The sequence below is a fragment of the Macadamia integrifolia genome, chromosome 5 (assembly GCF_013358625.1).
Source record: "Macadamia integrifolia cultivar HAES 741 chromosome 5, SCU_Mint_v3, whole genome shotgun sequence".
In the NCBI taxonomy this organism is placed as follows: domain Eukaryota; kingdom Viridiplantae; phylum Streptophyta; class Magnoliopsida; order Proteales; family Proteaceae; genus Macadamia; species Macadamia integrifolia.
The window spans coordinates 9,535,194-9,550,514 of NC_056561.1; the positions used below are offsets into that span (position 1 = coordinate 9,535,194).

Here is a 15,321-nt window from a genome sequence, read left to right on the forward strand (position 1 = left end):
AGTGATGCCTCCAAGCTGGGATTGGGTTGTGTATTGATGTGGCACGAGAAAGTCATTGCCTATGCATCCTGTCAGTTGAAGGATTATGAAAAGATCTACCCCACCCATGATTTGGAGTTGGCAGCTGTGATTTTTGCACTGAAAATCTAGAGACTCTACCTGTATGGTGAGAAGAGTGAGATCTTCAGTGACCATAAGAGCTTTATGTACTTCTTCACCTAAAAGGAGCTCAACATGAGGTAGTGGCGTTGGTTAGAGCTGATGAAGGATTATGATTATACTATCCACTATCACCCTGGAAAGGCCAATGTGGTAGCTGATGCATTAAGTAAAAAATCCCAGTCATTAACTCTTGCATCACTGACCACCAATGGGTATCTCCTAGAGGAGGCCAAGAGACTAAACTTGGAACTATTAGTAGAGGACGTCACCTTGTCACTATCGGGATTGGTGGTACAACTTAGTATGGTGGATAGGATCACTGTAGCTCAGGTTACTGTTGCAGAGTTGCAGAAGCTAATAGCAGAATGCCAGGAAGGAACCCAAAAGGACCCAGATTTCTCGGTGACTAAAAGCGGGATTCTCAAGTTCAAAGGGAGGTTGTGTGTGCCCAGTGATGGTGATTTGAGAGACATAGTTTTGAGAGAGACACATAGCTCTCCATACAAGGACCTCAAGGGCTCCTACTAGTAGAGAAGAATAAAGAATGATGTGGCCACGTATGTGTCTAGATGCCTCACATGCCAGCAAGTCAAGGCTGAGAGACAGAGGCTCCATGGGTTATTACAGTCCCTACCTATTCCAGAGTGAAAATGGGAGAATATTACCATGGACTTCATCATGGGCCTACCTCGTACACAGAATGGTATGGATGCCATTTGGGTAGTTGTGGATCGCTTGATCAAGGCAGCTCACTTTATCCCAATCAAGATTACATTTTCTATGGATAAGTTGGTCAAGTTGTATGTCGATAACATCATCAGGTTGCATGGTGTACCAGTTAGTATTATCTCTAATCCAGATCCCAGGTTCACTTCCAAGTTTTGGACATGTGTGCAGAAGGCCATGGCACATAGTTGGCTTTCAGCACTGCCTTTCACCTTCAGACCGATGGTCAGTCGGAGAGGACTATTCATACATTTGAGGACTTACTCTGAGCATGTGCCTTGGATATGAGTCATAGTTGAGATGAGCACATTTCCCTTATTGAGTTCTCCTACAACAACAGTTATCAAGCCACCATCGGTATGTCCCCATTCGAGGCACAGTATAGCAGGAAGCGTCAGACTCCACTCTATTGGGATAAGGTTGGTGAGCGGCATATTTTGGGTCCAGACTTGATACAAGCTACTAGTGAGAAGGTGAATGTGATCAGAGAAAGGATCAAGGCAGCTCAATCTAGGCAGAAAAGCTATGCAAATGTTAGGAGGAAACATTTGGAGTTTGGTGTTGGAGACAAGGTGTTCTTGCGGATCTCCTCAGTTAAAGGGATGATGCAGTTCGGTAAGAAGGGAAAGCTTAGTCCAAGGTTTATGGAACCGTATGATGTACTGGAGAGGATCAGACTAGTAGCTTACCGGATAGCTTTTCTGCCAGTGTTAGAAGGTACACAGGATGTCTTCCATGTATCTATGTTGAGGAGGTACATTTCTGACCCGACTCACGTCTTGATTTACATAGCCCATGAGCTGGATGAGGACTTTGCCTATGTGGAGTATCTGAAGAAGATTATTGATCAGAAGGACCATGTTCTTCGTAATTGCACCGTTTCCTTCGTCAAAGTGAAGTGGCTGAACAACCCCGAACAGGAAGCATCCTGAAAGTGAGAAGATGAAATGATGAAGCAGTATCCTGGATTGTTTGATTTTCTAGATAAGTTCAATTTCGGGGATGAAATTCTTGTAAGGAGGGGGGGATGTTGCACCCATGCCCTAATCCGGTCAAATTTGAACTATCGTGATAGGCCTCAGATCGGAGATCGAAAGTACGATCGGGTTTTGGCTCACAGTCGTGCATTGCCGAAGGGGTGGAGATGACCCCACATGTTCGTGCATTTCACGCCTATCTAACTGGAGGGGATTCATACCTTCTGATCCCATACGGTGAGTGACCCGACTCCCCACACTTGATTTTCAGCACGCATCATAATTGTCGAAAAGCCTTGGGTATGTCCGAGGGAAACCACCCGTGCGAGACCAACCATGGGACATCAAGCAGTCTTGACCACTGGAAACAAGCCACCGGAAGTAGCCTGGGCATGATTCTGGTGCCTGTTTCCTGTGGGTCCATAGGCTACTATCGAGGTTTCGATGCCCGTGGGTCCCACTACTCATATCGTAAATGGTTTCGAATGATCTCAAATCATTCTCCACATCTTCCTTTTGATGTGAGCACCTTATGAACCTAAATGTGCAGGTCCTCATGCCCCAAAACTCATTTTAACCCGATTTATTCAAAAGTGGCCCAAACCAAACAGACCCTTAAGGCCAACTTAAGTTATAAGTTGGGAAATGAGGATTCATTTCCTCATTTCCCTCGTGCCCAACATAGGAGAGGAGAGAAAGAGGACAGGAAGAAGAAGAAGAGGAAGAAGAAGGGAATTGAAGGCCTACCTTGGTGCCGGCTGCCTCTTTGTTTCCGGAATCACTGCCAGAGGTAGGTACAACATCCCATACTACTCCCTCTCTTCATTTTGACTTAGACAAAGGTAGGAATGGATGGAATCTTGGTGTACACACCATGTTATGGTTGTAGGATGGGTGTTCTACCCTCTCGGTGTTATCACCGAGCTCAAACCAAGCCCCGTAAGCTTCGGCAACATGTAAGGCCAAAAGACCAACTAGGGTTTTGATCGTTCAATCGACGTATCTCCCAAATGGCTCAATGGAATTGGAATTTTCTTAGCTTAGAATGATGCTAGAGACATCGCCTACAAACTCCATGGAACAAATCTCGGTAATCGGGCCCAAGCCAGAAAGCCCCAAATTGGTTGGATTGCCCTATACCTCCATCGGAAACAACCCATCGGATCCACTGGGCCTGTTTCCGATGGCATATTTCCGATAAACATGTGAGCTTTACATACTCTTTTTTACCTCCACTGAAAACAGGTCTGATATTTCTGGTGGAAATACCCTATTTCCGGTGGTTGTTTCTGGTGACATTACTTTCGTTGGGAGATAGTGTTTGTACACTTTGGGGGAGACCTGTGTTGGTCCCTCCCGATGTTTTCGACGTGTACTAATGTACGATTCCCTTGTGTCTAGGACAGTGATGCATACATGCCCCGAAGCCAGAATTGAATTGATCGATTGGTGGCCATACTTGAACCCAAGCACGACTGATCATAAAACATGTGAGGGATGGACTGTGTTTATTTCTAAAATGTTTGTTATCATTAAATTGCTCACATGTTTAAAATTATATGTTTAATTGTAATTATTCCAAATATGATTATGATATGCTACATTGCCATTTTATGATTTTGATATGAAGTGTATGGAAATGTATGATGGGATTTGGTGTGGCCGAGGTGGTACTAGTACCGTGATCGCAGTGTGCTTGGATGTGTGTGTATGAGATGGAATCCGACATGGCCGAGGCAGTAGCGGTGTTGTGATTGCCGTATGTATGTTGCATTCATGCATTGATTATGTCCATTAGAATTAGTTGTAGTCGCGGGTTACACTTTGTGACTAAGGTCTCGTTGGTATCGTGTACCCCAGGACTACATTTGGAAATGGATATGCTTCATGGCGGAGGTCTTGCCGGTGTTGCGTAGTCCATACTCAACTGTTATTTGCATGCTAGATTAGGAAAACGGTCTCAGGCTACACTTTGAGGCCAAGGTCTCTCTGGTATCGTGTACCTGGGATTGTATTTGGAGATGGATTACACTTTGTGGCCGAGGCCTCTCCGGTATCGTGTAATCCATACTAGCTGTATCATTATGAAGGCATGCAGTATATATATGGTTAGGTATCACTCCCTATGCTACGCACCCTTGCCAACAGGGGTCAAGGTGTTGGATAACTCATTGTGGTATGTTTGATGAGCCTTTCGGAAGTGCCACTCCTGCAGTACAATGTGATTGTTGTCAAAGGCGGGAACCTGTCTGGCGTGGCCAATATGTTACTGATGCCGTGACTGCCAGGAGGGGGTTATCAGGGGTTTTTTGGGTGACCCATTGATGCATACGGGGATCGACAGGCTTCTAATCACGGCTAGGGTTTGTATCGCTGCGTAGTAGATGTCGTTTTCGAGATGAGGGATACAGCCTAATGCGTCGTAGTAGCATTTACCAGACTTAGCTTGTATTGTTAAGTGGATAATAAAAAAATGAACTGCATCACAAGCATCATGGACTTTGTGTTTAATTTTCGTAATCATGCATCATAAATTATTATTGCTATTATCTTACTTGGATGTGCTTTCCCCACCCCTTATTGAGCGAGTTGGAAAGCTCATCCCACATATACACCCCTTTTTAGATGATGCTGTAGGTATTGTGGTGCCAATGGCGGGTAATCTAGTATCTTCTGGGTCGGAGTACAGTGTGAGCGACTGGTAGATGCCAGAAGCGGAGGAGCACGATCAGGACTGTGCTTGTGGCCACTATGCTTACACCGCACTGTGAGATTGTACATCATTTTGTGATATTTTTGGATATAGTTGTGGATTGTATATTTTCTTGAGATTATAGTATATGTTATGGATGAAGGTAACAGAATAACTCGGTTACTGCTATTATATTACCATTAGATGTTTCCCCATTTTTTTTATAAATTCCGCTACTATACTTTGATTCCACTGCTTATACTGGTTTGTGATGTGAGATTGTGAAAATGTTAAGGTACTACTATCAAAGATCCCGGTAGGTTTGTAAGATAGGTACGTGTCTTACTCACACCGCCAGTATTCTTAATGGTAAGTTGGGTTTGCCGGGTGTGGGTTATGATAGGAAAGGCTCACAGTAAGATCACTCTGAGTTATAACCCAAAGAATGACCTCACATCCAAGCTTCCCATAGGTTAAGTGGTGTCTAGGATATCAATCCAAGAGTTAGAGAAGTATTGGAGGCACTACCATATTCCTGACTTAGTGGTTTCGAGGCTTCTTAGCAAGGGGGAAAGAGGTAATGGTGGCAGGGAATGGGAGGTGTGCTTCTATGATCATTCCTTTCTGGTCAACCTTTGTTTTTCTATCCACAAGTTCCTTTGTCGAGTGTTGCGATACTATAGTATCGTTCCTGGCCAACTTTGTCCCGAATTCGTGGAAGTGTACTAGGCTTTTACATTAGGTGTAAACATATCCAGAGAGCCCCCACTTTGAAATTATTTGTGAACGTCTTCATCTTAACCAGGCACATCGAATTTCCAGGGTGGTTTTGTGGAATAGATGCTATTTGGTTATAAATTCTATGCTGACCTCAATTTATGAGTGGAAGGACATGTTCTTCTTTGCCAGGGCTTTGAGCCATTTGATTTCCAACTACTTGGTCAGTGGTGAACACAAGGAAGGCTAATGTGGCTCCTGTCCATGGAGCCAAGGCCAAGAGAACCTTGGAGCAATTGAAGGTTACCTTCCATATGGTTCTCTCCTCTGAGCTTTCAAACGAATGGGTGTTGGCCAAATACGGCCTGAGTCCAGATGAGTTTTAATGTTAGTTGTGGTTTGCCCCATATGATATGTTGTAGGTTTTTTCATTGTGTTGAATTCCTTTGTAGCTCATATGGATCATACTCTTCTTCTAGAGGCAATCAAAGAGGTTGGTACCGACTAGGGGCCAGGGGAAGGGGTCCTTCGTACCACTACTACTGATCAAAATAGTGTTTCCGATCGAGGAGTTTCTGGAGAGGGTCAGGGCAGGTTCTCTACTAGGCGGGAAAGCTTTAAGTTGTTAGGTGACAATTTTCCCCTTCCAGCCAAGAAGCGTAAGTATGGGGAGAATGATGTTGGTTTAAAGAAGGAGGAGAAGGATGTAGTCCCTATAGAGGGGATCGTTGTTCAAGCTACTACTATCACGCCCCGTTCACATAGAACCGGACCGGTGATCGGGTTCCTTCTGGGTAACCTAAAAACCATCAGGATCATTTGATATAGTAGCCACAGCATAGTAAACCACAAGTAATCATAAAATATAATATTCTAGTTCAGTGAAAGTCTTGTCATAAATGATTACCTGTAATTTTTCATATACTCTTGATACCTAAATTATTATACATAAAGTATTTATATATGGGCCTATAGGCATGATATTTATACAAGAAATAAAAATTCAACTATCGAGAGCACAAAAGGGGAAATATACCAAAAAAATAGAAAAGAGTACAATGAATAGAATCTGTCACTGTTGCTCTGCAACACAACCCTCACACGGGCAGCCATCATCGTGTTTGAATTCTTTGGGAACCAACCAATCCCCCACTGGGGTTTCGTTGGTAGGACTCGGCATGGGTTCCTCTACTGAATAGCCTACAAAATCATCTAAAAAGGCATGTACACGAGGGGTGAGCTCACTAGCTCAGTAAATGGAAAGAAAGACACACAAAAGCAAATGTATTTCAAATTATACTATATGCATGAGATTCATTTTAAACCTATTTAACCTAAACAATCATTACTAGGTCATAGGTAACGTGCTACTCACAACCATAGTGCTCGTGTGCCACAGGTTTGAGATGCATTCTCCATCCCATGATACACCATAGGATCAGAGAAGGCTCACCGTGAGCACTCAAAAAAGTAAATCATGGCCGAACCATAATAGAAATGTAAATTGTAGCCGAACCACATCAAAAAAGTAAATCGTGGCCGAACCACAATAGAAATTAAAAGCAGTACGATTGGCCCTCTGAATATATCACTAAGGTTCAACTGTCCTAATGATCAGTTCAACGTACTTCTAACCACCACGGTGGTCCGCAATCGACGCTTCCCCCTAATGATAACCCAACATATACACCCCTATTGGGAAGGGTCGTAGCACGTGGGAATATGATATCCTAATGTTTGAGATTTAAAATGTAACCGCAAGCGTACGGATCAGTGTAGCTACGGGTCGAACACAGGGAGAGCAGCCACTTTATTTTTTATTTCTTTTAATAATGCGAAAGTGAACCGATTAATGATTGTGATCTAATTTAATTACCGTCCTAAACATATGTATCTAAAATAACGTCCTAACCATTCGTCATCTAAGAATTTAAAGACGCAAGCCACACAATTAAAATTAAATAAATAAATAACTAAAAATAAACAACCCACGCAATTAAAAAATAATAATAATAAAGGGAAAAAAATGCTGAAATAAAAATAAAGTAAAAGAAAGGGGATAAAGCTAGAGAGCGACTCACAAGTAGGTTTCTCTACTTAGCCCGAGGGATGCATCATAATATGAGCTTCCCTACTTGACCAGAGAGTCACTCTTACAAGGGTTACTCTACTTGACTTTAGGGAAAGGGAGACAATTAAAATAAAAACAATAAATTGATGGTTCTATGGCTAGGAGGGGCAAAGCCAACACATACACTAGCCATGAACCTTGGGGGAAAGGGATAGCAATAATGTAATGACTGAAAATAAAAATCCTAAATTAAGAAAGAAAGGGTAGTCAGAAGAGGGAATGAGAGGGGGGAGAGAAGACTACTGACGGAGCCTACTTACTTGAATCAATGCTTGAACTTGAAAAAAAAATTGCTCCACGGCTCGTGATCTTATCACCTAGATCTAAGCCTAGAACTATAACTTAAAAAAAATTACAACTCAATTGCATAAATCATAAACATAAAAAGGCTGAATAAGAATAAAAGAGTGCTTGCATTAATAAAAAAAAAACTATTACAAAAGTGATTAAAGCAAAAATAGAGAAGAACTAAAACTAAAGAGTGAGAGAGGGAGAGAGAGAGCAACTAAAAAAAACTAGAAGAAGAATGAATTGTCTCTCCTCCTCTTACATGAGTTGTATTTATAGGGAATATGGGGAGGTAGGGTAACAATTTTCTCTTTCCTAAAAGAGAGAAACCCACAATTGATTGTGAGATCTTTTGAGACCAAAAGTGCTAAGGTGGAGGAGAGAGAAGAGAGAAATAATTTTCCTATAATTTTTTTCTTATTTTCTTTCTTTTTTTTTCTAATTTATTTTTCTTCTTTTTCTCTCTCCTGGGACGATTTTCTTCCTTCTTGCTTTATGTGATTTGGACAATCTTTTGGTGGATGATGATGTGGACGAGAGAGAAGATTTGGACAATCTTTGTTTCTCCCCTTTTTTTCTCTTTCCTTTTTTTTTTCTTCTCTTCTTGCTTCCACGATTTTCCTTGCTTCTAATTTGATGTGGAAATCCCCTCCATGCCCTTAGTGCTTTAAGTGAGTGAAAAGCAGGAAATCTTCAACAAAATTCTCTAAAAAAAACAACCATAAGATTCGAACTTGAGACCTCTTGGTGAGCAAGGGAATTTTGTACACCATAGCTCACCAACTACGCTAGGTAGTTGTTGTTATCAAAAACAAATCTTTAATCACTTAAGGATGTGGTCCATCGATCCTTGTTGGCATTTGGAGTATACCTTGTACCTCTGGGACAATTGCAAACGGGCTGGTTCTGCATCTCGGTTCAGTTCTGATCCATTATTCTTTTTCTGACCCGAAAAGAATAATCATTTGTACGGGTGACCAAACGAATGTGTACTTTTAATTGAACACGTCCATCTTGCTCAGAATTTCATCCTCTTCGCAACCATAGAAAGAAATAGGACCTCTTTACGTGTAAAATTGAAGATATAGCGCCCGATAGTCCTTAAGGCCTTGAAAATATAAAACCTGCAAAAAGAGAGTAAAACCCAAGGTAGCTCCATTCTAAATATGTAAAATGCATGTTTTACTACCCTAGATTTCACACATAAATGTGCTCATCAGAATTCCCCCACACTTAGACTTTGCTAGTCCTCGAGCAAAACAAAAAGAAAAAGAATAAAAACAAAAAAAACCTAACTCACTTTCGTAGGAATCACGGTTGCACTTAGCATGTGCAACAAGCCTTTAAACCCCTAGGTCACCCCTAGTGGACGAGTTGTGTCTCGTGGGTGTTTGCAGTGAATATACACCCAAAATTCAGAATAAACAAATCCCAACTTTGGCTAAAGGTAAGGCCCATACCGATCCGGAGCAAAGATAATTTCTCTTACAAGGGACCCCCACACTTGAACTTTTATTACCCTTTATCAATTCCAGGCACTAGCATATTTCTTAATTTGGAACTCACCTCGTCTCTTCCAAAACATCCTTATCTTAAGGCAAAACCACTTGTGAAGAAATAGGGAACCAATGACTAAGGCGTTGGAGTGTTTTTGACCAAACATGTTACCAAGCAATAATGACATTTGCACATTTTTTTTCTCTTTTTTTTTTTTAGAATAATAAACTCTATTCTACTCCACTACTTTTGGCCTGAATGACATGGTGGAGCAAACACCAGACACCCAAGTTACTATGTAGCTTCGCTTTTTGCATATGCCCACAAAGGCAGTGATGCTAGAGTTACTTCAGAAGTTTCCTCCCAAGGAATTTCGATCAAGACACCACGCTTCCTGAGGCGCAATGCCCTGTCTAGTTCCAAGGGAATCAACTCTTATTCTTCTTTATACCACATTTCACATTTCATTTAAAATTGTGCATTTGTCAACCCATGCCAAATTAAAAAGAAGGTCTCAACTCCAAATCAAAAGTACAAGGAACCCACAGACTTACATATGGTCCATCACCATAAAACAGGGGTCTCTTATTTTTCAAAAGAAAGTCCCATCTCAAGACACATGCTTGTTTCTTTCTTCTCAACAGGGTTTTATACGTTCAAAATGGGTACCTTCGTCAAAACTTTTATTTTCATACATCAAGCATCCGAATGGTCTGATCATTAGCCAAAAGCCAAAGTAGGACTTCATCCTTAGCAAGCTCAAAAATAAAAAGAAAAACAAACAAAACAAAGTGAAAGAAAAAAAAAACAAAAACTGGTTTCCCTCCCCCACACTTAAGTCATGCAATGTCCTCAATGCATGGAAAGAATTAAAAGCAAAGACAATGCAAGGGGGTCATACCTGATTAAAAGTTAGTCATCAGTGTAAAGAGGTTCATGGAGATCCATGACCTCTTCACTACTAGTAGTAGGAAACTCGAGGAACGGTTTCAAACGCTGACCATTAACCTTCGAAATTACCCCTGTTCCTGGATTCAAAATCTCCACAGCCCCATGGGGATATACATTATGAACAATAAATGGGCCATCCCATCGGGATCTAAGCTTACCAGGAAAAAGATGCAATCGAGAGTTGTACAATAAGACCTTATCACCAATTGTAAAAGATTTACGCAGAATGTGTTTATCATGGAAAGCTTTGGTCTTTTCCTTGTAAATTCTAGAACTTTCATAGGCTTCATTCCTAAGTTCCTCCAACTCAGATAGTTGGAGCCTACGATGAATTCCCGCATCAGACAAATCAAAGTTGAGCTTCTTAATGGCCCAAAAGGCCTTATGCTCCAACTCAACTGGTAAGTGACAAGCTTTCCCATACACCAAACGGTAGGGAGATTGACCAAGGTCAGTCTTGAATGCAGTCCGATGGGCCCACAAGGCATCAATGAGCCTAAGGGACCAATCCTTACGGTTGGGATTAACAGTTTTCTCCAAGATTTGTTTGATCTGCCTATTAGACACCTCCACTTGGCCACTAGTTTGGGGGTGATAAGGGGTAGATAACTTATGGGTGATCCCATACTTTTTCATTAAGGCCTCAAAAGGCCGATTACAAAAATGAGTACCCCTATCACTAATTATTGCACGTGGTGCACCAAAGCGGGAAAAAATGTTCTCTTTGAGAAACTGGACCACCACTTTGTGGTCATTAGTTTTACAAGGTATGGCCTCTATCCATTTAGAAACATAATCAACGGCCAAAAGTATGTACAAATTCCCAAAAGAATTAGGGAATGGTCCCATAAAATCGATGCCCCAAACATCAAAGATCTCAACTACCAAAATAGGGTTGAGGGGCATCATGTTCCTTTTATTGATACGGCCAAAAGACTGGCAGGCGGGGCAAGCCTTGCAAAAATCAAAAGCATCTCTAAAAAGAGTGGGCCAATAAAATCCGCATTGGAGAACCTTTGCGGCAGTCTTCTTAGGTCCAAAGTGTCCACCACATGCATGATCATGACAAAAAGAGAGAATGGAATGTTGCTCATGATCAGGAACACATCGTCGGATAATCTGATCTGGACATATCTTAAACAAATAAGGATCATCCCAGAAAAAGTGCTTAACTTGGGAATGAAACCTATACTTATCTTGAGTGGACCAGTGATCCGGAGTCACACCTGAAACTAAGAAGTTGACAATGTCAGCAAACCATGGTTCACTGGACATTGCAAATAATTGTTCATCTGGAAAGTTCTCGTTGACTGGAGAATCAACAGTCAAGGAATTGGGAAGCCGGGATAAATGGTCTGCAACTAGGTTTTCAACTCCTTTCTTATCCCTAATTTCTAAATCAAACTCTTGCAAAAGTAAAACCCACCTAATGAGACGGGCTTTGGCATCCTTCTTCTGAACTAGGTATCTGAGGGCAGAATGATCAGTATACACCACCACATGTGAACCAACTAAGTAAGACCGAAACTTTTCTAATGCAAACACAACAGCTAAAAATTCTTTTTCAGTGGTTGTATAATTGAGTTGTGCATCATTTAAGGTCCTACTAGCATAGTAAATGACAGTGGGCAACTTATTAATCCTTTGACCTAAAACTGCTCCTATGGCAAAATCCGAAGCATCACACATCAGTTCAAAAGGTTCAGTCCAAACAGGTGGTTGAACAATGGGTGCATTGGTCAACTCCTTCTTAAGTTGCTTGAAGGATTCTAGGCACTCTTTGGAAAACTCAAAAGTCTGATCTTTGACAAGTAATGAGGTGAGAGGTCGGGCTAACTGACTAAAGTTCTTAATAAACCTTCTGTAGAAGCCTGCATGCCCTAGAAAAGACCGAACATCCTTAACAGATTGAGGAGGTGGTAAATTATCAATTAAATCCACTTTGGCTCTATCTACCTTAATTCCCTCCTTGGATATTACATGGCCTAAAACAATACCAGATTTAACCATAAAATGACATTTCTCCCAATTCAAAACCAAATTCTTAGATATGCACCTTTTCAAAACTAGGGAAAGATGATGAAGACATTCAGAATAGGAATTCCCATGAATTGAAAAGTCATCCATAAATACTTCTAAGAATTTTTCGACCATGTCAGAAAAAATGCTCATCATGCATCGTTGGAACGTAGCAGGGGCATTGCAAAGCCCAAAGGGCATACGCCTGTAAGCAAATGTTCCATATGGGCATGTAAAAGTGGTCTTATGTTGGTCCTCTAAAGCAATTGGGATTTGGTTATAGCCGGAATATCCATCAAGAAAGCAATAGTATTCATGTCCAGCTAACCTCTCTAACATCTGGTCAATGAATGGCAATGGGAAGTGGTCCTTCCAGGTTGCCGCATTTAACTTCCTGTAATCAATGCACACACGCCATCCTGTTTGGACACGGGTAGGGATCAACTCATTATTGGCATTAGGAACTACAGTCACACCAGACTTCTTAGGCACTACGTGAACTGGGCTTACCCATTGGCTGTCAGAAATAGGATAAATTATTCCATGATCCAAGCACTTTAGGATCTCTTTCTTAATGGCTTCCATCATCACTGGGTTAGCTCTTCTTTGGGGTTCCGTGGATGGTTTGGAATCCTCCATAAGATGTATATGATGTTGCACAATGGAAGGGCTTATACCCTTGATATCAGCCATGGTCCAACCTAGGGCTTCCTTATTATCTTTTAACACTTTAAGTAACTCCTCTTCCTGGCTAGAAGTCAAATTTGAAGAAATTATTACAGGAAGAGTCTGGTCAGGCCCTAGGAAAGCATACCTCAAATTAGATGGCAACTCCTTAAGATCTAGCTTAGGGGGCTCAACTATGGAAGGTTTAGGAATGGAATTGGAAAGGGGTCCTAAGGGCTCCATGAGTGTGTGAAGACCCAAGACTTCAGAAAAGAAATTTTCACTATCATCATCCAACTCATCCATACACTCTTGGAATTCTGAATCAAAATCAATATCAAAGCTGGTAACTAAATCATCAGAAAAATCCAAAAAATCCTCAAGCATATTGATCTCTTCTTCCATATGTGGTTGCTTGCCAATCCTAAACATGTTAAACTCAACAGTTTGGTTACCAAAAGATAATCTTAGAAAACCATTCCGGCAATTGATTAATGCATTACTCGTAGCCAAGAATGGTCTTCCTAGAATTATTGGGATCTCATCCTTGGTTGAGAAGGGCTTAGTATCTAACACAATGAAATCAACAGGGAAAATAAATTCCCCCACCTTTAGTAAGACATCCTCAACCATCCCTTTAGGAATCTTAACAGACCTATCTGCCAACTGAAGAGTAGTTCCAGTGGCTTTCAATTCTCCTAATCCCAGTTGCTTGTACACATGGTAAGGTAAAAGATTCACACTTGCGCCAAGGTCAAGTAAGGCATGCTCAATATAGGTGTTGCCTATGACACAAGATATGGTAGGGCTCCCTGGATCCTTATACTTGGCTGCTATAGGCTGAGTAATTATGGAACTAATGTTACCTGCCAAGAACGCCTTTTTGGGCACACTAGTGATACGTTTGTGAGTACACAAATCTTTCAGTACCTTTGCATAGGCGGGGATCTGGGATATGGCATCCAAAAGAGGGATGTTCACTTCTACCTTTTTGAAGACTTCTAAAATTTTATCCATGGAAGCAGTCTTCTTTTTGTGTACCAAGCGATTAGGAAATGGGATAGGATGAACATAAGGACTGTTAGGGATTTGCCCCTGTTCAGAAGAATCATTTTTGGTTTCCTCAACCAAATCATCTTTAGTTTCAGAAAAATCTTTAGGTTCATCAGACGAACCTGGAACAAGAGGCACACTTGTGTCCTCAACTGAAGGAGAGTTAACAGGAGTAATAGATGGGGAAGATTTAGGAACGCTCTGTAGGTACTCTCTACCACTCCTAAGGGCATAAACAACATTACATTGGTTAGAGGGCCCTTGTTGAGTCTGACCTTGTACTATATTCAGTGGTGCATTAGTTGGTCCTTGTGAACTAACAGGCTGATGATGCCTAGGGTTAGGCTCTGGTTGACTGGGTAAAGTTCCTTTCTCCCTCTCACGCATAATTGAGACAACTTGAGTGAGTTCTCTTGTAAGATTTTGATGGCTTGTCATGAGGAGGGCCATATTTTTTTCCAAGTCACTTATTCTACTTGCCTCTCCAGTGTTGGTAAACCCAGGGGGTTGCTGATAAGATGATAGAAGAGGGGCCCTAGGAAAACTCGCTTGAGGTCCTACATTTGACCTAGGAAAAGTATTTTGGGAAAAAGATTGTTGTGCAAAGGGAGGCCTTTGGGGTCCAGGTTGACCTTGATTATAGAAATTGGAAGGTCCTGCTTGGTTGCCTTGATTCCAAGAGAAATTTGGGTGATTTCTCCATCCTGGATTATAGGTGTTACTATATGGATTATTCTGGTATAAGGCATTAACACTATCATTAGAAGTGCCCCCAGAGGTGTTGGGGCATTCTTCTATGACATGTCCAGGGGACTGGCACCAAGCACAAATCTTAACCAAATTGACTGATGATGGCTCTCTAGGAACAATAGCCTCAATCCTCTTGATTAGGCTATCCAAATGGGCTTCCTTGGCTACTATCCCATCCACAAAATATCCTTTTCCTCCTATGGTTCTTTCACTCTCTTGGGTTGATTCCCACTCACGGGTTTTGTCAGCTAAGTCAAGTAAGAATTCCCATGCCTTTCCTTCATCTGTAAAGGATGTGAATCCCTCAGGGCACATAGACTCTATCATTTGTTTAGTTGGGTAATCAATACCCTCATAAATTATTTGACATAAATGCCATAGGTCTAGGCCATGGTGAGGGCATTCTTGGAGTAGATCCTTGAATCTCTCCATAAGTTTGGAAAATGACTCACTAGGCTTTTGCCTAAACTGAAGGATATCACTTCTAAGCTTATTGGTCTTGTGAGTTGGGAAAAACTTCTTAAGGAAGACAACTGTGAACTGTTCCCATGAGGTTATGGAATTTGTGGGTAATCCATACAACCACTTCTTAGCTTGGTCTTTCAATGCAAAAGTGATAAACCTAAGCTTAACAGCATCATCAGAAAGCTGTTGGATCTTAATTAGAACACATACCTCTTCAAATTCCCTTA

At 41.4% G+C, this 15,321-nt stretch overlaps 1 non-coding gene across 1 annotated transcript; it reads left to right on the top strand.

The window, feature by feature from the left end:
- The first annotated feature begins 15,014 nt into the window (after positions 1-15,014).
- Positions 15,015-15,121, top strand: LOC122080420. Its single transcript, XR_006140716.1, has one exon. It is a non-coding gene; the product is annotated as a small nucleolar RNA R71 (small nucleolar RNA).
- The last annotated feature ends 200 nt before the right edge of the window (positions 15,122-15,321 follow it).